This window comes from Spermophilus citellus (assembly GCF_964194105.1).
Source record: "Spermophilus citellus genome assembly, chromosome: 13".
Taxonomy (NCBI): domain Eukaryota; kingdom Metazoa; phylum Chordata; class Mammalia; order Rodentia; family Sciuridae; genus Spermophilus; species Spermophilus citellus.
Window position 1 is genome coordinate 90069970 of NC_138193.1, and position 14424 is coordinate 90084393.

The 14424-nt window shown below is 39.8% G+C and overlaps 1 protein-coding gene and 1 long non-coding RNA gene across 2 annotated transcripts in view; one reads left to right on the forward strand and one right to left on the reverse strand.

Annotated features, from left to right (window-relative positions):
• The window catches only part of RASGRP3 (RAS guanyl releasing protein 3), a 73702-nt gene extending 60833 nt beyond the window's left edge, over positions 1 to 12869 (reverse strand). Inside the window, exon 1 of the mRNA XM_081263956.1 lies at positions 12698 to 12869. The gene's annotated coding sequence lies outside the window, so the exon portion shown is untranslated. The remainder of the gene's footprint in view (positions 1 to 12697) is intronic.
• A 203-nt stretch (positions 12870 to 13072) lies between these two features.
• LOC308632154 overlaps positions 13073 to 14424 on the forward strand; it is a 39357-nt gene continuing 38005 nt past the window's right edge. Inside the window, exon 1 of the long non-coding RNA XR_014018439.1 lies at positions 13073 to 13180. This is a non-coding gene — a long non-coding RNA (uncharacterized lncRNA). The remainder of the gene's footprint in view (positions 13181 to 14424) is intronic.

Consider the following 14424-nt stretch of genomic DNA (forward strand, 5'->3'; position numbering starts at 1 on the left):
AGAACAGATCTTATCTCAGCCCTTTTCTCACTCTCTTATGTCTTTGCTTCACCAGCTACCATAAGATAAGCATCTCTGCCCTACCACCTACTCCCCCACCAAGATGGTCTGCCTCACTATGGTCCTTTAGCAAAAGGGGAAAAGCAACCATGAGCTGAAAACTCTGAAATTGTGAGCCAATAAATCTTTCCTCCTCTAAGCTGACTTTCTCAAGTATTTTGTCACAGTGACCGAAAGCTGTGTAACACAGGCATGGTTCTGATCACTCAGAAAGAAAAGTATAAAGAGAGGACAAGAAGTCCCACCTATAAGGCTTGGGCTTTCTAACACATAGAGGTCAGAGAAAGGGGGAGAAGCAGAAAATTATCCTGAGAAGTTGCTGTCAGAGAGAGAGAGACAGAGAAAGGGGAAACTTAAAAATATGCCTCAATGCCACAGAGAAATGTGCTCATAGAAGTTGAAACAATCAACTGTGTTGAATGCTATCGAGAAGTCAAATAAGAAAAAATGGGAAACTATCCATTTTTCAAAAAGTTGCTACCAAAAGGTCACTGATGATATTCACAGGAGGACTTTTATTGGAGTTTTGGGCAGAAGCAAGGTTGATAGTATTTGAAGAATGAGAGACAAAGAAATAAAGACAGTGTACATCAAGCCTAACAGGTTGCTCTAGGATTGGAGTGAAGAGAAATTGGCAGAGGATAGGGGGAGCAAAAGATGTTATTATATAAGATGAGACTTAATGAAGCACCCCTCTGCACTGATGGGGATGTTCTAACAAAGAGGAAAAAGCTGAAACTCAGAAAGAAGAGGTGATAAAGGTAAGGGGACAGGTAAAGTTGTGATATGAATGAAGGAGAGCAAGGTTACAAACACAGTAATAGTGTCTGTTTTGGGCTCAATATCCAAATAGTCCTATTTGGATATTGTGAATTATATATATATATATATATATATATATATATATATATATATATAATTTGCAATAAGAATTTGAAAATATCATAAACCAGAGATATATAGTCATCAGTGTGGCAGCAAGAGTGTATGACATTGGCTTCCATCTGACACCACCCTTCTCCTTCCTGAGTTTTTGAAGAAGAGGAAAGAGACAAGCAGAAAAATGAGCTTCCCAGGTCCCTGAGTTAACTGTTCTATGACTTGGGACCTAATGATCCTTTACTCTGATCAATAGTATGGCCCTTATTGCTTTGAACATTTTTTCTGCCAACTAAGGATCAGTATCTCTCTTGCCTGCCAACATTGGATCTTTGGGGCACCAAGGAGTCCTGGCAACCTGTCAGCTCAACTCAGCCTTTCACGGACCTTATTCCAATGAACTGGTCATCTCACATCTCATCTTCTTGCAGTGCGGATACAGCAGTGATTCATTAAGTGGGACAGGTCGTTCCCACTGACTGTGGTTTCAAGATAAAATGCTGGATGTCACCCCTCTGAAGTGTTTTAAGGCGTATTACAGTGAGATTTTTAATTGACTGGTATAGACTAGGGTTTCTCAACCTAGTACCATCGACATTCGGGGCTGGATAATTTTTTGTTGTAGAAGCAAACCTGTGTCTTGTGAGATATGGAGCCGCACCCTCGCCTCTACCCACCAGATGACAATAGCACTGCACACCACTCCTAGTCGGGACCACCAAAAATGACTAACTCTCCCTTACAGGGCAGAATCACTACCACTCGAGGACCACTAATACAGACTGACATCATGACATCAAAATAGGAACCGAAAACTCCACAAAACACCTAAAATATTTTCTAGTATCAGAATGTCTGCTTTTTGTATAGACAAATACCTGGCTATTTGACTGAGTTTTTCAGTTTTCAAATGAATACTAGATGTCTTCATCAACAACAAACATTGGATGAACACATCTTTTGAAGACCCTCTCAGCCTGATATTGTGTGTGTGTGTGTGTGGCGCGCGCGCATGCACAGAAAGTGAACTTGGGGCTCTGTGCATACTAAGCATATACTCTACCTCTGAGCTACACCACACGTCTAGACCCCTAGTCTGATTTTTTAACTCTTGAACCAATCAGCAGGATTTAACGTGTCAAAATTTGAAATAGTTGAGAACATTTAAAAAGCTTTCCAATTCCAGACCTGTTCTCCACTCTACTAACTGGCATAGTTTGGCGCTTGTTTTATTCTTATTTTTAATTTTATTTTATCTAATTTTTGTTGTTTATCACATGCTGTTTTAATCCATTTTGAAGGAAGTCAGAGGATAAATATGAGCAGAGTCATTTTTTTCTATATGTGAATAATGAGTTCTTTTTTCTGAGAACACTTTATCTCCTCTCCCTGTTGCTCAACCACTCCCATTGAGCAATCTCCTGATGACTTTGTATGGAGTGGGATCATGGCCTATTTATTTATTTATTTATTTACTTATTGGTGCTGGGGATCAAACCCAGGGCTTTGAGCATGCAAGACAAGCACTCTACCAAATGAGCTATATCCCCATTCCTTGGCCTGTTTATTATAAACCATCTACTATACTAAATTATTACTCTGCAGAGCAGTCAGAGCAGCAGGGAAGGATGCTCAATGGGAAACTCTAATAGTTTCTAGTACCCATCTGTCAGACAAAACGTTTGCATTTCTGAGTATCTGTTTCTTCAAATTCAAATTCAATTAATATCGATTGTGATGAATATGGCTTTGCCAAGCCAAAACTTGACAGTGCCTCAAAGGCTATTTTGTAGTAGAGTGTGGCTCCTCTGTGTGGCAGTTTTTAAAGATCAAGAGGTTCTTGGTTTCTTGTTTTCATAATAACCCGGTAGGAAGCAGCCATAAATTGTGTTCATTCTTCCTTTTGAGAAAATAAATGTAGTAAAAGTTTAATCTTTCTTGTGTAAAATAAAAATTCTTCATAAACAAAAATCAGACTCTTGTTAGCAATATGCACATTGGGTTGTTTAGGAGTATGGTGTATTGCTGTCCGCAATTTATTTTGAAAAGAAAAGACCAATGGTCTCACTGAAGAATGGATAAATGGACAGGTGCGTTAAAAAGAAAAATAAGGTAAATTGTTAATTGTAGAATTGAATTGGCAGTGTGTGGGTATTCACCATCCAGTTCTTTCAACTTTTTCTTTGTTTGAACATATTCACCATAAATTGGGAGGGGAAATTCCTTTGGTTATTTTAAATTCACCTCTTTCAAGTCTCTGGTGGTTTGGGGTTTGGTGAAAAGTCACGTTCGTTAGCCTTTATGACTTTTATGACTATTAATCATGTGTAAACTGAGATCTCAGTTTTCAGTCTGTCCAAGAGTTTCCTCTATTCCCTTGAGCCCTTTAGATGCTATTCTCTGCATGTTTTCCAAATTTTGTTAATGTCTTTATTAAGGTAGAGCCATCAAAATTACTCCAAATGCCCTCTCAAAGTTTTGTTTGAGGGTAAGTAGGAAGTTATTTTTGGATTTGTTTCTAATAGTCTCTGTAGAGAGACAAATTGCTTTTCCAAGAATTTCCACACTATTGCAGCTAATGGTGTATTCACAGGCTGATTACCCAAATTAGAACCTCCAAATCTTCCTCAATTCCCTCCTCTCTCACACTCCCCCCCCCCCGTACTATCATTTTTACTTTTCAAATATTCTGAAATTTCTTCCATCTTCTTGAATATCACTGCCTTCGTCCAGACCTCTCTCTGAGTCTTCTTTCGGTCTGTGGTATTTTTTTTTCTCTCTAACCTCTCTTCCTTATTGTCTCCAGAGTTTTCTTTTCAGAATGTAAATATGTTCGTATCATTCCTCTACTTGACAACTACAGTAATAAATTAGAAATAATTAGCAACGATTTTAGATATATTGATGACAATGTGGGCTTTTTAAGAGAACTTACCTTCTAGAAATTCATACTAAAATATTTACAGATGGAATAAGGAAATACCTGAGATTTGCTTCAGAACTAATATCTGAAGGAAAGAACATTGGTAGAGATATAAATGAACCAAGATCAACCATGAATTGAAAATTGTTAAAGTTGAGTAACGAATACATGGGGATTTTCTCTATTTTGCATATATTTGAAATTTTCCATGATAAAAAAGGTTTGTTTTTTTTTTTATGTTGTTGTTGTTGCTTTACCTTGTTTTTTTTTTTTTTTTTTTTTTTTTGGTACTGGATATTGAACCCAGGGGCCTTAATCACTAAGAGACATCTCAACCCTTTTTATATTTTTTATTCTAACAAAGGGTCTTGCTAAATTGCTTAAGACCTCACTAAGTTTTACTCACTATCATTTTTACTTCTTAAATATTCTGGCCTTGAACTTGCAACCCTCCTGGCTAAGCCTCCTAAATAACTGGGATCATAAGCATGTACCACCATGCCCAGCCAGTAGAGCTACCTTGTCTTTGAGCCCTTTCTGCACTCCTTCTTCTAATGTGTACCCTATGATTCTAATATGTACCCTATGATATAGCACCTTACATGTTATTCCTAGGATGGACTATTTTGAAAAATCAATTTTTTTCTTTCTTGAACAATGATGCTTATCATTTTGTGTCCAACTCAAAAGACTCAGGAATTTTCCCTGACTCATCCTGATATAGCTATCTCCTTTCCCAGTATTACCATAGTTTTTTTTTTTTTTTTTTTTTGATGGTGCTGGGGATTGACCCCAGGGCCTTGTACATGTGAGGCAAGCACTCTACCAAGTAAGTTATATCCCCAGCACCATAGATTTTTATAGAACATTTATTTGTATATTGTAAGATGATTGTTATAATATTCTCAAAAATATAAATCTGCTTAATCAGGTGGTAATATAGGGTAAAGCCTCATTTTTTATGTTTGTGCAATATACAGTGCAAAAACCGTGTTTAAAAATTCTAAATGAACCATCTTGTATGAAAACATATTTTAGATTTTTAAATATTACTTTTGTTACCTAAATGTAAATCCTGGCTTCTGCAGAAGGGGCCCATGAACCAGACTATACTTATTGAGGATTTAAATGTTTTTCGTTCAGTAAGATTTCCAAATCTCGGAATTAAGACAATTTTCTAAACATGTTAGTTCTTATTCCACACTTTAATGTGCAATCATATTCCAGATAAGTTGCAGAATTTTATGCATGTCATATCTGTAATCCTTATAGCTGAACAAGATAATTTCTCAATTCTTACATCTTAATACCACAGCACTAGCCTAGGTCAAAGTATTTGCAATTTCCAAAGAAAGGCTGAAAACAGTAATTCTTCTAAAACATAAAAAAAAATCAAGATAGCATAAGATATATACTGTTCCTGCTTTAAGCTGTTCTTGGCCCTTCTAGCTATCAGTAATCATGGCCCCCAAAACCATTTATGAGAGTGTGTATGATTGCCCCTGTTGGTGCCAATATTATATCACTTCTTGTAAAAACCAAATTTAATTTAAAACAAACTGTCATTGCTGGTTAATCAGCTAGCTGGGCAGTCATGATCCTTTTTATACCTGTCATCATCTGCAATAGTATAATGATTTTTGAGTGTTGCCAGAGGCTCAGCTTTGCAGGACCACAAGGTGCAAAGCACCACAGTCAAGAGAACACTTGAATAATGAGAACAGAATGAGTGTGTTCTGGGTAGGAGCTAAAAAGAGACTCCAGAGTACATACAGTCCACAGTCTCAGGAATTTTCTTTGTCTTACAGCCTCCTACTAATGGAAAGAGGCATGTACTGGGAATGACACAATGTCAGTTACATGACAATCCCAGCCTATTCCCGACTCCACGGAATGGCTGTACTTTTCATAGAAAGCATTAGTTTTTAACATAGAGATAGTGAAAACAGCATGGTTAAATAGAAAATGCATGTTCTTTGTTTCCAGGAAGACCAGGACTAGAATCCCATTCATTGGCTTATGACCTTTCATGGTGCAATGTACTTGACCTCTTTGAAATTTTTCTCTCCCATAAGAGTGCCCGCAATAATGTCAATGTCTGTGGGAAGTCAGAATAAATGTTATTTCAATCCCTCCCCCAATAGCACAACAGTTTAAATGCCTACTACAGAATGAAAACAGAAAGAGGCAGATTACTCTCAGAATCAAGAGTGACGGGGCCAGAAAGAGGCTGCAGAGAAATCTCTAGCATCACCCTTCTGATTCGGCTCTGTCCTTGCCATGAAAAAGTAATGATTTCTGAAACATCCTGTCAACTCACATGATTTTGAACAGCAGGCATTCCAAGCATAAATGAAATACTTTCTATTTTGAAAAAAACAGAACTGAAAGTGGAACAGATTCCAATATTCAGTCAAACTGAACTCATAGTGTGGGTTTTCCAGAACCAAATATAGAGATGACACTCAGTTCTTCAATTTAAAGCTGTTCAAAATTCTCAAGTAATTTATGAACTTCAGAAATCTATATTAACTTGAGACTTAAGAAGATTCATCTGAGAGTCACAGGACAAGTTGTTATAGTGAGGGAAAGCCTCAGAGAACTTCAATCAATGATAGGGACAGAAAAGGACTTTATTCTTCCTAACTCCTTGATGCCAAGTGTAAAGTGTTCTGTAAAACTGACCTGCATGTGGAAATTCCTAGGAAGGACTCCCTCATGGTGTCTGCCCAAAGTTAATGTATGTAGAAGACTCCGAGAAAAATTGATTTGGCTCATTTTAAATTGTTGGGGTTTTGATTGTTTGGTTTCCCAAAACAAAACAAAAGACTGAAAAGCCACTTAAAAAAAAAAAACCTGGAATCGGATTCTATCATAGATTGGTGACCTCTGCCTGAGCTCTACTCTAGACCATCTCAGCACCACAGACAGAAAAAGGAGAAGCCCTTCAAAGCACTTACACACTCAAATGCACTTACTCTTCTATGACTTTTGAACCAATTAAGCAACAGAAAAGCAATAACTAAAATGAATTTCAGAGATTAGATATGAATTTAATTTTTTCACATGTTACTTTCACCCCATTACTAGTTCTCTGTCAAATATTGTTCCAGGTACATGTTCAAATTTTAAACTCTGAATACATTCATAATACTAAAACAAACCAATGGCATAATGATCTATGCAAGGGTCTTAGAACATCTTGTGGGTAGGGACAGGTCCACTTAAACCAACACTAAATTAAGCAAAAAGATAGGATAGGATCTGACAAATATAGAAGGTTTCAAATAATAAAATTACCCATCTGATCAAATAGAAGCTTAAAAGATGTTGGAAAATCTGCAGCTACATAAATCATGTATAGAGTGAGTGGAATTCCCCACTTATAATAAGGTATCAAGATTTACATTACTTCACATTCTACACACCATACCTTTTTTGTTTTTGTTTTTGATTGTTGGTACTGGGGATTGAACCCAGAGGCGCTTTACCACTAAGCTACATCCCCAGCCTACTTTATTATTTATTATTTTTTTTTATTTTTGAGACAGGGCCTTGGTAAGTTGCTGAGGTTGGCCTCAAACTTGAGATCCTTCTGACTCATCCTCCTGAGTCAATGGGATTACAGGTATGCACTACCACACATTATACCTTTCCCCTATTCAGGAGGTGATAAGCCAAGTGACAACACTTTTCTTCACAAAGGACAATCCCACAGCTTACATGTAAATGCATGGTCTTGAAATAGTTGAGATGGGTCTTTCTCTGATGACTGGATATGTGAAGAGAAGTTGGGAATCTGGAGTCAGTACACTGCAGACTAAGCTCTATCAGTTACTTGTCCCCTGATCAAGGACAAGTCACCACTGGCTCTCCTTCTGTTTCCTCTCTGAAAACAATAATAATGATGGCCTCCCTCTTTCATGGGATTGTGGCAAAGTTCAAGAAAGTGCCTTATGCTGGCAAACTCCCATATAAACACCGGAGTTTATCTTCTCGCTACTAGAGAGGGGGTCAAAAACCAAAGCATAGAGACTCTACCCACCATGGACTCTGGAAGTATATAATGACCAATTGAAACAGTAAAAAGCCCCCCAAGACTCCAAATCCCTGAAAGCAATAAGAACATGACTCCAACAGTGAACTCCAAGGACTGTAAATGAGGGATCGGTACAAAGAGAAAGGGGGCTCCGAGGGAGTTAACTCTTTGGGAATGAGTGGCTTTGAAACACGCCATCTGGCAAAAACAAAGAAACAAAAACAAGTTCTGCAGCCCAGAATTTTCTTGTTGTAAGAGGTCCCAAGAAAATAATCAAACATTTTATTTTGCTTCAAAGCAGCTCTGGAGTACAATTTGTGGACTCTGTGGAAATCGAGTCCACTGCACACATCTCCCTGTAACACCCACTGGGTTATGCCTTAGAAATAAGCCATTCCCAGCAACGATGGAAGGTATCAGTGGGCCCTTCTGATCCTTGGGTTCCACATCTGTGGATTCAACCAACTAGGAATCAAAAACATTTTTAAGAACCATGCATCTGCACTGAACATTCACAGACATTTTTCTTTATCGTTATTCTTAAATAATATAGTATAGCAGTTAGTTACATAGTACTCATGTGGCACAAGTTGTTGTAAGTAATCTATAGATGATGTAAAGTAGGTGGGAGGGTTTCATAGGTTATGTGCAAAACTTACACCACTTTATGGAAAGGACTTGAGTATCCTTAGATTGTGGTATTTGTGGGGTCCTGGAACTGACCTCCCAAGGATACTGAGGGACAACTATAATTCCTATTGGAGTAATTCCTAGCGGCTCTGGTTTAATAGACTCCATTGATGGCCATCATTGTTGGGCTTAATTTTAAAGGTATTAGATGGATGAAATTAGGAGTAAAAATTTCCTTTTCTTATAAATAACTTGATCTCCAAAACATGTAATCTTATCACAATGACCTTAAAAAACCTTGACAATTTTCTCCTAGACATCCATGTACGGCCTACTGGCTTCATTTCCACCCAGCTTCAGCCAAGGACTCCCTCAGCCCTACTGCGGCTCTTGTGCTCTTTAGAATTTTGACATTTAACCAAGTGGAAGAATGTGGAGAAACAAATGGAAATTTTAAAAAGGTTTAAGAAGTAGGTTTCTATAATGGTTCTGTTTAATCTGGTGACCCAGAGAAGCCACAGGTTCACGGGCAGCATTGGAATATGGAACAGGCGAGGAGAGAATTGTGACTTAGGGCACACTTCTCAGGTAGGGGCAGGCAGCTGAGAAAAGCCCATGTCTCCTCCCTCCCCACTCGCAGCCAGTCCCAGCCAGCAGGCTCTGGAACCCCAGGCCCAGGACACACACACACACACACACACACACACACACACAACTGGGAGCAGAGGACTGGGTTGTTTCTGTTCAGAAATAACTAACTTGGACACCCCATCTTCCAGGTTGAGCACAATGAACAGATCTGATCACACATAGTTTCATCAACACTAAGCCAGCTATTTGGGGTGGGGCTTGGGTGGAGTGTCTGTCCTCCAAAGGAAAAGGAAAAACTGACAGGAAAAATGGAGGGACAGGCCAGGAGGTGCAGAGACAGCAGTAGGTTCCAGGTTAATAACAAAGTTCTCCATTGCTGCCCTCACCGATGCAAGGGCCATCACTGCAAACTGTTTTCAAAGATAAAAGCACACCGCCTGTCAGTGCTGTGTAGCCCGGGCTTAGACGGTCTCAGGGGAAGCCTAGCCCTTCCTGCCATGAAGTTTGGAAGGGCCATAAAACACACTGTGTATCTAATTTTATTGTGCTGGAAATACTCTTGTTTGCATTTTCATGGGGTTTTACGTTCAAATGTGTGGGATTCCCACGTGCATTCCACTTTGATTTTTTTTTTTTTTTTTGATGTGTATAGATTCTGAAATCAGACCTAGGTGTCACTCTTTCGTGCACCCTAGGGGTCTCTGGGCCTTCATTTCCCCATATAATAAAACTGGAATAATAAAATATAAATGGTCCTTAACTAAAAATGGGGCAATAACCTAATAAACCCACCAAAGGTTGAAAATATCATGATGTGAGAGCACATTCGATATTCCTAACCTTCTGAACATCACAGCTTAGCAGCACGGTATGCTGCAGCGTATTGGCTGTTTTGCGCAGTGGTACTGTGGTTGACCTCTAGCTGGGGTTCACTGCTGCTGTCAGGCATCTCAGAAGAACATACAATGTACTGCTAACTCAGGAAGAGATCCAAATTCGAAATTAAAAATGTGGTTTCCACCGAATGCCTATCACTTTCACACCATTGTGAAGCTGAAAAATCATTAAGTTAAACCACCAAAAGTCAGGGACCATTACGCAGATGGTTATAGAGGAGTTATTGTGAGAACTCTATGAAAATAGATACACTTGTGAACATCAGCTGGCACAGCAAGTTGCCTGATAAATGTTTTTTAATTATCAGCATTGATATTATCCTACAGCTGTAGCAGAACAGTGTACCTCTCGTTTCTCACTCAGCACTGTGACCCAGACACATTAACTACAATGGCCTCATCTTCAAAACAGAGGTGTTCAACTAAACATCTTATAATTGCTATCCAAATCCACAATTCTTTGGCAGTTTGGATGTGCTAGGTCATGTAAACTAGCTATTTTTATTATTTTTGAATAATATTGGTGTTTGGAAAAGTCAAAGTACCATTGGACTTCTCAAATCTGTGAGTTTTCAAAAATTTAGCAGTTGGATGATTCAAAGGAGGCTCTGACCCCCACTGAGATGTTCCACTTCGTAGAACTTTTGTTGTTTGTTTGTTTGTTTGTTTGTTTTTGTGCTAGGGATCAAACCCAGGACCTCAAGTACACTAGACAAGTGTTCTACCACTGAGCTATACCCTCAGTCCTATGAGTTGTTATAAGTTCTTTAGGATAAGTAGGGAGTTCAGACCTCAGTGGATATTGCATTCTATTGTGGGAGGCTCTATTCTAAAGAAATGATTTCACTGGAGAATTCTTTTCCACTGTGAAATCACGCCAGAAACAAAACTCCCTAAAGAATGGCCCAGCAGAGGGGCTGGGGTTATGGTTCAGCAGTAGAGCATATATATATATGAAAGAAAGAATAGCCCAGGAGGGCAGAGGGCCCCTGCAGCCAGAAAGGGAAGTCACAGGCCACGTGGACACCGACCCAAGGACCTCACACAAATGACATAAAGAGGAACAGAGGGGTTAGAATAACTTTTTTTTTTTTAATCATTGGTGATTCTAGAGTTTATGGATTCTCCTGAATTTTAGGGAATAGAAGGGGAAGAACTTCTAAATGCCAGCCAGACATTTTTCCCCCCTACAGCAGGGTATCAGAAGCTGCCGACGTCAAAGATAAAGCACTTGAGACAAACTGTGTGGAGGAACCTCTGCAGCAGAAATGATTTCCAGTCCAATCTCCACATGCAACAAGGAGTGGCCAGGATGAAAAAAGGGGAGTGTGCCCTAGAAGCCGGGCAGAGCTGCAAGCACACTGCCAACTTGAGCCCATACAACAATGCTCTAGTTAATCTGCACACACTCAGTGTCCTAGGCTCATCCAGGCAAAACGCTGTCTAGCAAGACTTCAAATGAAAACAACCATTCTCTGCTCCCCCTCAATATTATCCAGGCAATCCAAAGAGAGGAACCAGCTTGGTTATCTCCTTGCAGCCTCTGATTCAGAGGCCTGCCATTTCCAGAAGTTACATCATCTCTCTGTTCAGGGTTTGGCCCTTTCTCTTTTCCCCTTTTTCCTTTCCTCTTAAGCCTTCTGTCTGGCGATCAGCAGAGGACAAACATCCAAACAGCAGCTCTGTTCCAGGATGGTGCCACTTTCCACTTCTCTCAAAAGCAAGCTCCACTACTGCTGAATTAACCTGGAAAGAAAGGTCCTTGCAGGGCTTTGCATGCCAGGCCCCTCCTCTCCTGTGGTGATAATTAGATTCAGGCAGCACTTCTACAATTCACATTAAAAAAAAAAAAAAAAAAAAACAAGAAAGAGCCTAAGCATCATAAAAATATCAAAACACTAAAGTAAGGAAGGCCAGGGCAACTGAAAACTTCAACTTTAAAGCAATGGAGGTGGATTAGCTTATTGGAGAAAAGAGCTATAAAATATAGCTTTAGTGAGTTGGAAAGCATGCATGAAATCTGAATACGATTTCTAATCTGTGTATATCATTTTGTCACTTCTCTATCCTCGGGCTCTTAAATAAATATTCTTCAGTATTGACTAGAAATGTCAAGCTAATCATCTAATAAATTCAAAAGTTATTTTATCTGTTTACTTTTTAATTTTTTAAATAGGTTCTCACTATGTTGCCCAAGCTAGTCTCAAGTCCTAAACTCAAGGGGCTCTCCTGCCTCAGCCTCCCAGGTAGTAGGACCGTGGGCACACACCACTACACCTGGCTCACAAGTTATTTTAAACCACTGTGTTTTCAACAATAAAACAGAATCAAAACTAGTCATCCACTCACTTCCACAGGTCTCCTACTCGTCGCCTGAATCTTGGCTATGAACCTAAATATGACAGACTATAGAAATCCTGGACACCTGGAAATCAACTTTTACAGACAGGAATCAAGCAATACACCCATTCATCCTCAAAGTTAAAAGACGATGTTGCTAAAAATAGCAGGTTCTTAAAAAGTCACTAAAAACACACATGGATACTGGTACAAATAAAATCACCTCCTCCTATAGCGTCAGAGGGAAACCAAAATCAAAATAAAATAAAAGTTGCTGGTAGCTTGTAACACACACACACACACACACACACACACAGTCTCTAGTCTCTAGTTACTTACTGGGTGGTTTTGCGGCTGTATTCCTCACATCAGCACCCTGCCTGCCCAGCTGCCAAGTGCCGGAGCATGCCGCCAGCAGCTGTTTCCTTCAAGCCTGGGCTCTCTGTGTCTTAACCAGTCACATGCGCCTCCTGATAAATACCGCCCGGTGCCAGGAGGTCAGAAACTGAAGATCATTATTCTCCTCCTTCGGAAACCTCAGAACCCCCTGGGTTGGCTTGGCCCTGTCATTAGCATGCAGAGCGGAGCAGAGCTGTACATTTCACAATTTGTTTTCTTTTTAGTGACAAACACCCAACAGCTGATAAGTCACACCAGAGGGCAGGTCACTGCAAGTGGAAAGTTAATCGTGTTTGTGGTAGGGGGGAGGGGAGCCTGACAGTCCCATCTCAGTCAGGTTTTCACTGGGGCCCCACCACGCAGCAAGGACAGGGAACAGCAGCAGGTGGAAGCTGTCCTATGTGTCAGGTGGCCCTGAAACACGTGAGTGTGCTGGGTTTCATTTTCTCAGGATTCCAGACTCCAGTTTGTTGGAAGAGCCACAGTCCTAAGCAGACTGGTCCTGAGGGAGGCAGATCCTAACTCATCATCTCAGAAGGCTTAGGTTTGACCTCAGAGGCCAGGGCTGCTGTGTTCAGAGGCACAGAGGGGTAAAAATATGAAGGGCAAAGGAAGAAGATCAAATGCAGCTTTACCTACAGAGCCCGTGAACGGGATTTCAGGTAGCTGGAGACCACACTTCCACGAGGGTATCTGCTGCATTGTGCCAACATTTTCAGGCACAGCAAGCAGTTTGAACCACCTCCTGGTGGAGTGGAAACAAAGAATCACCGGGCTTACAAAGCCCTCTACAGAGGTGCTGCTGCCTGCTTGGCTGGCTGGGAGGCTGGCCAACCTGCAGTTTTCTGTACTGCTCACAGGTGCTCACCTGTCCTGGGTGTCTTATTGGACCCATACTTCTTGCCCAAGCTGATTTCCCCACCCTTCCCTCTCCATTCTCCTCTCCAAGAAAAGCTCTTGGAGTATCCGATTGTGGATGGTGTCCCCATTTCAATTTCTGATTTCTTGGTATAATAAAAGGGACACTTCCCAAAATCTGTATCTGATCTCACCCTTCGGGGTAGGAATCTTACAGTTAGCTTATTTGGCAAAGTGAACATCCAGAAAAGATGGTTCAAGTCCCCCAGGGGATTTCTGAATTAGCCTGTTCAACTGTCAATTTTGATTTTTAAAAAGTGAAATCTTACTCAATATAGGAGCACGTGGGGATAATAGTTCATAGTGGGCTTTATCTCATAATTATTCACAGTTATAATTCAACTAGAAGTTTCCCTTTATACGGAGAATGGTGTTTTCTAGAATAATAGGAAAAAAAAAACCTCAGTCTTGCCATAACAAATTTGTTACCAACTTGTGAGTCTTAAGTGTAAAGGGAAAAATTTTGGAAATATTGAAACAAATTGCTTTCTAAGAGTTTAAAGTTAGTAATAGGAATAAACTTTAGACATCAAAACACGATGCCCTAAAGTACAAGTCAAGTTCATAGACATTTTTGCTGATGTGTTGATGTGACAATCGTCAATCAGAAACAGAAAAGGAAGACTATTGATCATTTGAAATATTATTTTGATTTATTTACATTTTGTATTTAGAGTAACGGTTACCTGATGATATCTATCAATCTTTTTATTTGCAACTGACTGGGTTAATTTTTCTGTCGACCCATT